The sequence below is a fragment of the Panthera uncia genome, chromosome F2 (genome assembly GCF_023721935.1).
Source record: "Panthera uncia isolate 11264 chromosome F2, Puncia_PCG_1.0, whole genome shotgun sequence".
NCBI lineage: Eukaryota > Metazoa > Chordata > Mammalia > Carnivora > Felidae > Panthera > Panthera uncia.
In genome coordinates this window covers 14,000,775-14,013,542 of record NC_064812.1, presented here as the reverse complement: position 1 = coordinate 14,013,542, position 12,768 = coordinate 14,000,775, and positions in this window count along the sequence as shown.

Below are 12,768 nucleotides of genomic sequence, written 5' to 3'. Positions count from 1 at the left end.
GTTTGAGCAACCTGAGGAGACAAACTATGATTTATTCATCTTTCTTCTTTATATCTAGTGCAAAGACTGCAATAGGGCCTGTCCTTTAAATGTTGTTTTATTTAGTCTAAACCTTCTGAGTTTTACAGATAAAGAAAACTAAAGTTCAGGGAGGTTAAGTTCTTCTAGTATGGGGCAGAGCTGAGGTTAGAATCCATGGAAATGGAAAACAGTATGGAGGTTACTGAAGCTACTATGGAAAAACAGTATGGAGGTTACTGGAAAAAAAAACTAAACTAAAAATAGGACTACCATATGATCCAGCATTTCTATTTCTGGGTAAATGTCCAAAGGAAATTAGATCGCTATCTTTTTTTTTTTTTTTTCAACGTTTTTTATTTATTTTTGGGACAGAGAGAGAGAGACAGAGCATGAACGGGGGAGGGGCAGAGAGAGAGGGAGACACAGAATGGGAAACAGGCTCCAGGCTCTGAGCCATCAGCCCAGAGCCCGACGCGGGGCTCGAACTCACGGACCGCGAGATCGTGACCTGGCTGAAGTCGGACGCTTAACCGACTGCGCCACCCAGGCGCCCCTAGATCGCTATCTTCAAGGGCTAGCTGCACCCCCATGTGCTTTGTAGCATTATTCACAGTAGCTAAGAATGGATGACTGTGTTAGAAACGTAGGCTCCTGAGCCTCACCCCTAGAGATTCTGATAAAAAATGTCTGATGAAGAGCCACCATATATATATTTATGATGGAATCTTATTTGGCCACGAGAAAGAAGGAAATCTTGCTATTTGCAACAACATGGATGACACTTAAGGGTGTTGTGCTCATTTCATCTGAAATGAGTCAGATAGAGAAAGACAAATATTGTTTGATCTCATTTATATGTGGAATCCTACTTCACATATGGAAAAAAGCCAAACTCCTAGAAGCAGGAATAGTGTGTGCCAGCGGCTGGGGTGAGGGGGAAATGGAGAGATGTTGGTCAAAGGGCACAAGCTTATAAGATGAAAAAGTTCTCGGATCCAATATACAGCCGGGTGACTAAGTTAACAGTACTGTATTATATACTTATATAGTTGAAAGTTGCTAAAAGAGTAGACGTTAAGTGTTTTCAACACACACACACACACACACACACACACACACATCAATTATGTATCAGTAAAGCTGGAAAAAATAGAGTTCACCCACCCTGGATCACTTAGAAAAAAGTCCAGGGAAGGGAGAGGACAATTTGCTAGAAGCCAGCTAATCTACCAGCCTCTCTTAGCATACCCACGTTCTTTGTCTCTCAGTCCCTTGATACCCCCAATAGTCCCCATCTATTGACACCAGAAGTTGGCAAACTTTTTCTATAAAGGGCCAGGTAGTAAATATTTTAGGCTTTGCAGGCCATATGGTCTTTGTCACAACTGCTCTCTCTGCCATTTTAGCAAGAAAGTTGGCATAGATAATTTGTAAACAAATGGGTGCGGCTGTGTTCCAATAAAACTTTATATACAAAAACAAGTGTTGGGCCAGATTTAGCCCAGGGGCCATAGTTTGCTGATCCTTGGTCTATCTCCAGTGGTGGATTTGGTCCTTTTAGATCAATCTGTACTTGAATCGTTACTGATAACTTGGAATAAGACTGGTAAACATTTGGAACCAGTATTCTTCAAAGTGATTGTTTGCTGGAATACTTGGGAGCTGTGTTAGAAATACAGGTTCTTGAGTTTCACTCTTAGAGGTTCTAATGCAGAATGTCTGGGGAAGAGCCTCAGCCTCAGGATTTCTAGGCCCTGGCTCTGATGCATGCAGCAAAGTTGGGAAACCATAAGTTCATGCTTCCAGTAGATAACTTTGCAAAGAACTGATGTTAAACAAATGTCTGTGTCATTTCAGTCTCACCCACAGTCCCAGCTCCATGCCAAAAACTCTAGTTTACTGAACAGAATATCCATTTCATCTCAAAACCTCATATCATTCCACCCTTTCCCCATTTATTCAGAGGCAGACACATTTAAGCAAAAATAATCACCATCAGAATACTAATGGGCCATAAGCTAATGCAAGGATATTTATTCAGCTGAATGCAATTACCAGTAAAACCTTGTTTTCTAAATGGTGTGACTGTAATCCAATTTAGGTCTTTTAACCCCTGGTGATTTTTGTTTCATTTTGCTTTGTGATGGGTGGAAACCAGGCATGGTTGCTGGGGGCTGGCAAAGCTAGAATAAAAGGGAAATATCACCACCAACCACTACAGGCAATTTTCGATTGCAATGAGTCACTAAATCTCCATAACCACGGGTGGCTCTACATGATTCTGTTGCTAATTGAATTTTTTTCCCCAAGTAGAATGAGGGCTTATTTTTACATCAACATGATTCTATTTTGTGATGATTGTTGATAAAGTCAGCTAAATTAATGGTATTTCAGCTTCTGTACCCATAGGTATCACTGCTTTAAGGAGGATGAATGTCTAAGTAGGTTTTTTTAAAAAAAAAAGACAATGTACAGAAAAGATGGTCCCAAACTCGCTGCACTGATGCGGATTAAATGGTTGGGATGGGCTCTCACATAAGTGATATTATGCCCTTCTCAGTTCATCTATCAGAAGGTACATGATGTCAATACATTTTATTACTGGTGAAGTAATCTTTGATCATTTGGTTAAGGTGGTATCTATCAGGTTTTCCCACTGTAAAGTTTTAAGCTTTCCCTTTGCAATTAGGAAGCATCTTGTAGGGAGATACTCTGATGCCATGAAAATTCATGAGTTGAATTGGTAATGGAAAATGGACTCAGTTATGTGCATATGAGTGGTATGTATCAGGAAATTGATGGCTAAAAGCGATTTTACCATTAACTAATCCAAACGTCCCTCATTTGAGACAAAGAAAATGGCTCACCTTTAAGAGAATTCAGTCTTAAAATTGGGATGACCACCAGCCGAGCCCATTTTCTCACCTCAGATTGTTTTCTCCTTCCTGACCACCCTTAGAATTTATCATCTGTCCATAGTTTGTTGGCTTTTGATTATGTTTGTGTTATAGAGACAGAATTCATTCAGGTTTCCCCCTTATTCCACTCATTGGTCAGCCAACTTTTCTCTTCTTCTCACTGTGTAATTAAAGCTCTGTTTTCACTATCTTGGCTCGTGGATTTTCTGGGATACAGAATGTTGCTAATTGTATTTGCTTCAGTCCTTGGATCTGCTGGAAGAGGGGCTCCAGTTTGCTAAAGGCAGAGATAGCTTGTGCCCCACACTGGTGGGACAGCCCTGGGCCTCTCCCAAAGCTTTTATTTCTTCCCTCATGTGCAAGGCCATGCTTGGTTCCCCAGGCCAGGCCAACTGTACCCAAAACCTCAGCCCTGTTTTGTACACTGCCTTAACGGGAGCTCATCGGTGCCTCTTTAACATGAAGTGTTGGAGTTATTTTAGTCTTGTTAGTCTTAGTTTATTTCGGGTAGTCAGCCGAACACTGATCCATGTGTCTTACACCAGTGGTTCTCAATTTTTTTTTTCTGGTGCCTCATCCTAGACTGCATTTGAGAAGTTGTCAGAACAGAGCCTGGAGGAATAAAAAAGAGGTCAGAAGTCTCTAGAGACCATCAACAAGGCCCCCTGTCTCCCTCTCAGTCCATAAACTTACTCATTAGCAGGAATGAGATCATTAGGACTGCCTTTGAGAAAGACTTCTTCTACCCCTCGCCCCACACGGAAGTATGGTTTTATATTGAAGACCAAGGATTTAGACATCATCACAGGGCACATATTAGGATTGCGTAGATAAGTGCTTTGGAAAATGTGTTATCCGAGGAGGATGGTGATGTTAACTCAGCGAAGAGAAGGCTTATGGCCACATAACTTTTATCTTCTAACATCTGACTTGTGAAATTGGTAGCAAATGTGTTCTGGGCATGTCTAGAAGGGGAAAGTAAGTCCCATGAATGGGTGAAACAGAGGAAGATTTTGGCTCCGACCAAGGGGAAGAGTATGTGTCTACCAAGCTTGGCTATAGTGGGTGAGAGGTTTCATTCTATGTTGCTGCATCTTCGTACGTGAAAGGTTATTATTCCTATGCCACCTATAAGGAAACCAAGGCGCAGAGAATAGTCTGTCCCAGGTTGCTCCGCTTCGTAAGGGCCAAGGGGGATTTGCGTCCGGGCCTGTGTGGTCTTTCCCCTGTGCCTTCCTACCTCCTGGGCCCATGGACCTGAGCTGTCCACTCACGCCCTGGTCATTCTGTGTCCCAGTGACCCTCCCATCGCGGGCAACATTGGGGCAGAGTGTGTAACCCCAGAAACTCCTGCACTGGGTGCAAACTTGCCCCAGATGACCCTTAAGGCCCACTTGCAAATATCAGACCCTGATTCCAGTTCAAACCAAGGAATAAATGAACAGGTCACAGTTTAAGAGCATCAGGCCGTCTTCATGGTGTCCTCCCTTCCTGTACCCGTTCACACCTCTGTTCTTCCTTGTGCTGCAGAATAACCTTCTTGAAAACACAGCTCAGACCCACCACTGCTCCAAAATCTTAAGCAGCTCCCATCTGCCTATAGAATCAATCAATCAATCAGTCTAAAGCACATTTCTATTTTCAAAGCCTGTCTTCCTTTCATTTTCAGCTCACTTAGTCCCTCTCGCAGAGGCTGCCCCCCCGGGACATCATTCTTCTTACATGCGGATCCTCTACCTTCTGTAACCAGGCTGTTCCCTCTTGCTGAAATGTGCTTCTTCCTGACAGCTCTCCTCGAATCCCTTCCCTCCTTGAAGGGTCACCTCTGATGGCCCCACTTCTGTGAAGCTTCTCCTCAGTGCTCGGCCAGAAGTGAAATCTGTTGTTTGAACTAGGGAATGGGTAGCCTGTATCCACCTTATAGAATGAGCAGTTTCAGGATCCTGTGTACCCTGGTCCTGTCTCCTCACGAAATCGGTGGCTTCTCGAGGGCAGGGCTTGGATTAGAGTTATTCCTTGAATTAGAGTTATTCCCGTTTCTCCCTTTCTCCCCTCCAGGGCCCAGGGAACTGCCCAACACACACCAGGTAGTCAGTGTTCTTTGGGATCTGTGGAGCTGGTGACAGGATTGAGTCACCGAGTTAACTCCCAGAGCAACCTACTTAACACGTCGTAGTGTCTGAAGAGTTGGGGGTTACCGACTGGAGAGGAAGAGAAGGAGGAGGAATAGATTTTACCTGTTAATTCTTGCCTGGTATTTTTAGTCTTCTTATGAAAGATAAAAAAGGAGAAAAAAAGTAAAAGCTCTGTTGACAGTAAAAAGCAGACATCTATTATCTCCAAGTGTGTGCTCACTCTTCTCAGAAGGAACTTAATTCATCTTCTAAATGGCTTTTTTTTTTAACATCGCTATAATTATTTTCTTTTTAAAAATAGCCATTTTGAAAAGAAAATTCAGTTTCAGGGAGGTTAATTAATTTGCCCAAATAAATGGCAGAGATGTCGATACCCAAAGATTTCGCTTCTCCTCGTGGTCCATTCTGCCTCCTGGACCCGCAGAAAGATGGAAGGCGAGTGGTTTGGGGATAGTCTGCGGCGGCTCTAGGAGGCGCTCGAGCTGAGGTCGTCTTGCTTCGAGTTTGGAAAATACCAAAATTAATAATGCAACGTCTACTTGAAGTTAGCAGACTTGACTTTCAACTTCCATATTTGTTTCAGGTCACTCTCTTTAAAGTGGAGGGGGAGGGAGAGAGGGAGAGGGCATGTGAGCTGGCCCTTAATTTTTCACTCTTCAACCGTCAACCCATCTTTAGGAAAATGAGTGATAAGAAGCAATGTCCCATCAGTCTGTGGGAAACTAAAGAAAAAAAATACTTAAGGATACACATGTATGCAACATTTGCCTTGGTTTTTTTTGTTTTTTTAAATTTTTTTTTTAACGCTTATTTATTTTTGAGACAGAGAGAGACAGAGCATGAACTGGGGAGGGTCAGAGAGAGGGAGACACAGAATCCGAAAGAGGCTCCAGGCTCTGAGCTGTCAGCACAGAGCCTGACGCGGGGCTTGAACTCACGGACCGCAAGATCATGACCTGAGCCGAAGTCGGCCGCTTAACCGACTGAGCCACCCAGGTGCCCCAACATTTGCCTTGTTTATATATACCGAGCTATGCGCGTATTTTTTTCAGTACAAATATCAAGGAATCGTGCTATAATCTAAGGCTGTCTTTTTAGCCTGAGCCTTTTGGCCTAAGAAACCACACGTGTGCCCTGCAGAGAACTGTGTGATCTCTGGAGTATTTATGAAGAAGGAAAGGATGCCGGGCTGGGAGTCAGGCCCTAGGTCTGACTTTGCTGCCACTCAGATGCACAAGATTGGGCAAGAAATGTCACCCCTTCAGTCCCCAGGGGTTTTGTTGCTTGTTTGGTTTGGTGTGGTTTTGGTTTGTTGTTTTTTTTTTCATGTATCAAATGACGATGTTGGGTTCGAACAGGGTTTCTAACCTCGGTGGTGTTGATACTTTGGCTCAGGTGACTCGTCACTAAGGAGACTGCCCTGCACATTGCATGGAGTTTAGCAGCCTCCCTGGCCTCTACCCAATAGATGCCAGCAGCATACTCCCCCTGCTCCCCACCCCTTGGAATTGTGACAGCCAAAAAAATGTCTCCGGCCATTGGCAAATGTCCCCATGTCCCCTGGGTGGGGGTGTCATTCTCAGCTGAGAACGACTGGCTAGAAGCATATTTTACATTCACCCAACATGTATGGAGAACACCTGGTTGGGAAGGCTGTGTGCTGTGCACCAGGGACACAGAGGTGGACCATCTTCATGGAGCTTCAGTCTAGTGGGGAACACGTGTCTTCAGGCTGGAGGGAACCTCTAGGACAGGTGCTGTCACTGGGCACACACAGGAGTCAGGGACCCTCCAGACCTGTTATTCTGGGAACGTATAAACCCTGGACAGACACAGCCACTTCTTAACACATGATACATTTTGGACTAAGGCCCCACAGAGAAGTGGGGAAAATGAAGAGTCCCATTTGGGAAGTCTTGTCTCTGCCGCCTAGGCTCCCAAATAGATGGGCCAATGAAGAGTGGGTATAAAATGGGCACCAGAGCCGAAGGAAATGATTCTCTGGGCTTACTTCTCATCTGTCTTTCCGGTGATGGTTTGGGCATACTTCCTCCTCTCAACTGCCATAGTCACCAGAAGAATGCAGCAGGGATGAGCCAGACCTTGTGCCAGGTTTAGCTTTTTTTTAGCCTTCGATTCTCATCCTCCTCTGGGGTGTTTCTATTGTAATGGGATTACAGGACATTTTGTATAAGGTTTCCTTGGGTGGGGGGGGGAGGGGAAGCACTTTTAGAAAGTCATTTCTTCCCTAAACAGAATATACCAATAGGATATTAAATTAATAGGTGCGGTAGCATACAGACGAAAAGTCCAGGCTCAGCAGGTAGGGTCTTTGGGTTCATAATTCTGACTCAGACACTTACTTGCTGTGCAATTGCAAGCAAGTTACTTGACCTCTCTGTGCTTCATTTTTTTTTTTTTTACTAGTAAAATGGAAACTCTGATCCTACTTATACCTCACAAGGTTGTTGTGAGGATTAAAAGACTTTGAACAGAACTTGACACATGGAAATCACTCACTAATGTTTGAAAGATATTCTGATGATTCTGGGAATCACTGGGTCCCCAGATTGGATCAGGTCCTTACTTATTTAAGGTTATGAGTAGATTTTCACAAAGCACGGTTTAGTGGACCAAGTTATGTTCTTCTGAGTCCCTTCACGTCCTTCTAACAGAAGCACAGTCCCACTGCCAGCTTGTGTTACCTATAAAATCAGGGGAGGGGGGGCGGGGGATTAAACATCATTTATCCACAGTCAGGCATTTGAGCCAGAAGATTTCTGGAAAAATCCATCCCAGGTCTAAATCTTCTGGTTTTGATTTATTCAGGGTTCTCACAAATTCTCTCACTTCTTTGGTGCTATAAAATAAGAACAATTGATCTCAACCCACTGTGGTGATGAAATATTAGGTGAGGGTTTAAGAAAGACATTTTCGCTTATTGAAAAGAGTGTTTTATAAGTCAGGATGAAAAGATACTTCGATTGGTTAAACACTCTTGGACTCACTTTTCTTCCTCCCTTAAGATTTTTCTCTCCTTTTGTCCTTTTGCCTCCATTTCCCTTCCTTCTCTGATTCCTCAAGCCCTAGTCAGTATCCTGCAGGATGCATGCTTTGTTCGGATGCTCCTGGGCCGGAAGCAGGGCATTCGGTTTGTGCTGTGCACCTGCCTGCAACGTCTCCAATGTGGTACTTCCCGGAGGAACAGAACAGGGGACTTTTAAACTTGCCCATCACCCTTTTTCCTTAACTAGTACAGACAGCCCATCTCTGTTGATTGTTGGTTTATGGCTTAAACTTGTCAAGCTAACTATCTGCAGCTTTCTCAGCTGCTTTATGCATCTTTTGGTTACTTTATCCTCTTAGAAGGCAGCCAGGGGAGCCCAGAATTCCCATGATTGATGGGAGCAGTGAATATTCGTCAATCGACTGATTCTGAAAGAAAATGTTCCTAGAGGGCAGGAAACCAACTTCCTTGTGCAAACATAACCAGACCATTCCCTTGTGTTACTGAGTGAGAATTCGCTGAACACTTTCTGTGTGTCAGGCTCTGTGCTAGGTGCTGTCATCATAATGTCATAGTCCCTGGGGCGAAGGGGGGTGAGGTGGGGGGGGACTTATTAGGTAAGCCAGACCCTACATCCACTTGACAGCCTTGTCTCCTGGTTCTGGAATCCTTGCCCAGGAGGAGGTTCAGATCACGGGACCCAGATGAAATGGGTCTTGGGGTTCCAACAAGGAAAGAATGTGGAAATCAGTGGAGTAGAATCTTTCCCCTTTAGCAGTTGCCTCTGAGTGACTGTCTTAGCTTCTGGGGATTAGCCTCTGAGGGAAACTCCGAGGGTAGAGAGTAATTGACTGGTAGACTCATCAGATTCAAACATGGACCCTGAGAAAACCTTTGAAGTTTGGGAAGGGGATCATAGCAAATGCATACTCTTGCCTGAATTGCTGACATCTGGCTATGATGGTTATCTTCTCATACCTGGCTCACAGCTGGACATCTAAAGACAGCCGAAGAAGTAAGGTGTACCTCTCCAGATTGCTGAGTCAGGCACCTCAAGATCTGTGGGGTAACTGACGTTGCGGGCTTCTTACCTGGCCGAGTCTCAGAACATTAGGAATAGAAAGATGCATGAGTTGATTCAAGAGAGTGGTTCTCATAACTGGAACTGGAGTCACCTGGAGGCTTGTAAAACCAGAGAAACCCGGGCCAGAGATGCACTAACAGAATTAGGACAATCTCAATATACAGGGATTGGCAATCTGTATGTTTTTTTTTTTTTTAATTTTTTTTTTTAACGTTTATTTATTTTTGAGACAGAGCGAGACAGAGCATGAATGGGGGAGGGTCAGAGAGAGAGAGGGAGACACAGAATCTGAAACAGGCTCCAGGCTCTGAGCTGTCAGCACAGAGCCCGACGCGGGGCTTGAACTCACGAACCGCGAGATCGTGACCTGAGCCGAAGACGGACGCTTAACCGACTGAGCCACCCAGGCGCCCCAGCAATCTGTATGTTTTTAAACCTCTAGTCTAAGCCCCACGTAAAGGGAGTCACTACACAAAATGTGCCAGTCAGGCCTCTTGTGGATGCCGTCATTCTGTTCGTTATTTTAAATATAGTTATCACTTCTGGAATATTCTCTCTAAAAGCCACGGTTTCAATATTTTAATTTATGTGAATTTATGATTCCTGGAACCAGGTCAGAATACGTTTAAGACTGTGCCTCTTTGGGAAATTAAATGTCTGTTCCTGATCCTAGGATGAGTGGTTAAGTAAGGTGACCACTATTTCTGTGAGGAAAGTATGTGTGTTTGTGTGTGTGTGTGCATGTGCATGTGTGTGTGTGCGTGTGTGTGCATGTGTAAGCACGCTCACACAGTGTTTCCGACAGTTGTTTCCAAACTGTTGACATATGATCTCAGATGTCATTTGATAATGGCCCAATGTGGGGGGCCCACGGTGATCCCATTTGAATGATAGGGAGATAGAACACCATATAAGGTGGGGTGCTTTCTTCAATGTTGAAGGCTGTTATTGTTGACCTAAAAAGGACACTATCTGCCACCATGACTTTTGTGGGACTGTTGTAAAAGGTATTCATTCATCCCCTCAATATTCCATATTTAGTTAGCCCCTGCTGTGTGGCAGGTACGTACTAAGTTCCTGCTAGGGATTCAGGGATGACTAAAGCCCTACATGGGACCACTGAGGCTTTAAATGTAGTTGGGGAAATGCATCCAGGTTAAGAGGTTGTTGCTCTGCTGACACGTGGTTAGGAGTTTGTGTTCTGTTCTCTAGCCACATCACTTACAAAATGTTCATGAAATGCGAAGGGTGCCCTGGGAGTAGAGTGGACCTAGCTAGCTCCCACATCCTATACCTCTTCCAGGTTTCCTCCTCCCCATGGATACTTTAATCCAGTCTGCATTCCTCACGTAAGGTGGGGCTGGGAGCTTCTGATACAACCACACATACACTGTTTTCATGGTTATGTGAATCAGGGTGACTAATTCATCAAAAGTAAGTTTCTAAAGCCTAATGGAATAATGTCTCTAAATTGATACACGCTTCCCTTAAAACTAGTGCATTTTTAAATGTCTTCTATAAAACACAAAAATGATCTGGAAGGTCTTTTAAAAGTTATTCAATTTGTAACTATTTATTACATTTCTGTGCACAAGGAATATACTAAGTGTTTTACATAAGTGATTTTAATTTTTTTTATTTGAAAATTTTTTTGAGGTGGGGGGAAGGTCAGAGAGAGGAAGAGAGAGAATCTTAAGCAGGTTCCATGCCCAGCATAAAGCCCGACGCAGGGCTTGATCTCATGACTATGAGATCATAACCTGAGCTGAAATCGAGAGTTGGATGCTTAACTGACTGAGCCACCCAAGCACCCCAAGCGATTTTAATTTTACAAGAATCCTGTGAGGTCTTCATTATCCCCGTTTTACAAATGGGGAAACAGAGGTATGAATAATAGCTGAACTAATTTGCCAAGAAAGCAAATAGAAAATAATGGAATCGGGATTCAAATTCGAGTTTGTCTAATTCCAAAGCTCACAATTAAAAAAAAAAAATCTCTACCCTGTCTCTTTTGAGTATATATATATTATCTATGTATTTATGGATCTATCTGTGGCATTGGAAGTTGTCATTCATTACCTGGATTTCAGGACCACTTAGAGATTATCTGATTTTGAACCTATAATATAAATTCTCTCTGTAAAGATTTTGATTTGTTTTCAGATGCACCAAAGTATCTACTGAGTATGTGTTTGACTTTGTGGCAAAGACTGGAAACCTAAAATTGAGAATACAGGTGCAATAAAACAGACACTTGTAAGATCAAATCGAATAATTGCAGTTCTGTGATTGCTGTAAAAGAGAAGTCCTAACTTCTGTTAATCCTAGGAGACCAATATGAGCTATTAAATCCTATTTTAATCCCTTACGGGGATCACTCAGCATCGGACACATAAAAATATCACATATAAAGGGAAATGAAAAATGTTGCAGCAACCACGTCCATCTTTTTCTCTTTCAGCACATGCTCCATGTTGAGTGAACAAGTCACATGAACTTGAAAAGGAAGCATGGGTTTTAGAGGGAAAAATGAGTTTGTCTCTGTAGGCAAAGGCCTCCATTGTTTCCTGGGATCAATGCCATCGATTTTGCACTATGGTTCCTAAGAGCAGTAGCTTTGAGATGCAGACGTTGACCAGCAGCAAAAGGCCAAGGATAAAGCTGTGGTAATGAGAGAAAGTGACTTGACGTTTCTCGGTCCACCAATAGGAAGACTTTGATTTATCTCTGTTCCTCCAGTCTCCGAGTTCAGAGCAGTGGTACATGTGAAACCTAAAACAGTGAGCCTCACAGAAGTGGCAAAGTTATACCTGGAGTGCCAGGATCTGTTGCTGGCATTCGAGGTAAGAGAGGGAAAAAGTGGGTAAGGACCAGAAAAGTGTGCTCTCAACTTGCCTGATCATAAATCCTACTTGGGCCCCATGTCAGTTAAATAGCCATGGCTTTTGTCACATAACGGCTGCATGTTGGTGGAATTTATTCAGCTCCCATGTCTTCTGTGTCTTGGATGGGGGTCGGTTGATCTAGACTGAACTTGGCTCATAGGGTCACTGGTCTCCTCCCTCAGCCGAGCTGGCTCATTGATCTGTTCTGGCTTGGGTCCAACCCTTCCACATGACCCTCATCCTTCTCCTGGGCCAGTGGTACAGCTGGGGTGACTTTTCCACATGGCAGCATCAGAAGTGCAAGAATAATGCTAAGTGTACAAGTGCTTCCAGACTTGAATCCTGCAATGCCCACTGATGTTCCAGGGCATACCACACAGACCCAGGAAAGGGCGGACAACTGGGACCATTGTGCATGCCACCTTGGTTTTCTGTTAAATATGTTAAACAGTACATTCTGAATCAGGATGTCTATGGGAGCTGCCTCTGACTCTTACCATGGAGCTAATTTAGATCCAAAATACAAACTTTTGGAGTATTATTTTTATGTAATTAAATAAGTACAGATATGTATACGAATACCCATTGGGTCATCTTGGAAAAGTCAGGTTAACTGAAACTTCTTTCCAGTGGAACTCTGAATCTTCCCTCGGTAGTTTCTTTCTCTTTCTCTTTCCCTTTCTCTTTCTCTTTCTCTTTCTCTTTCTCTTTCTCTTTC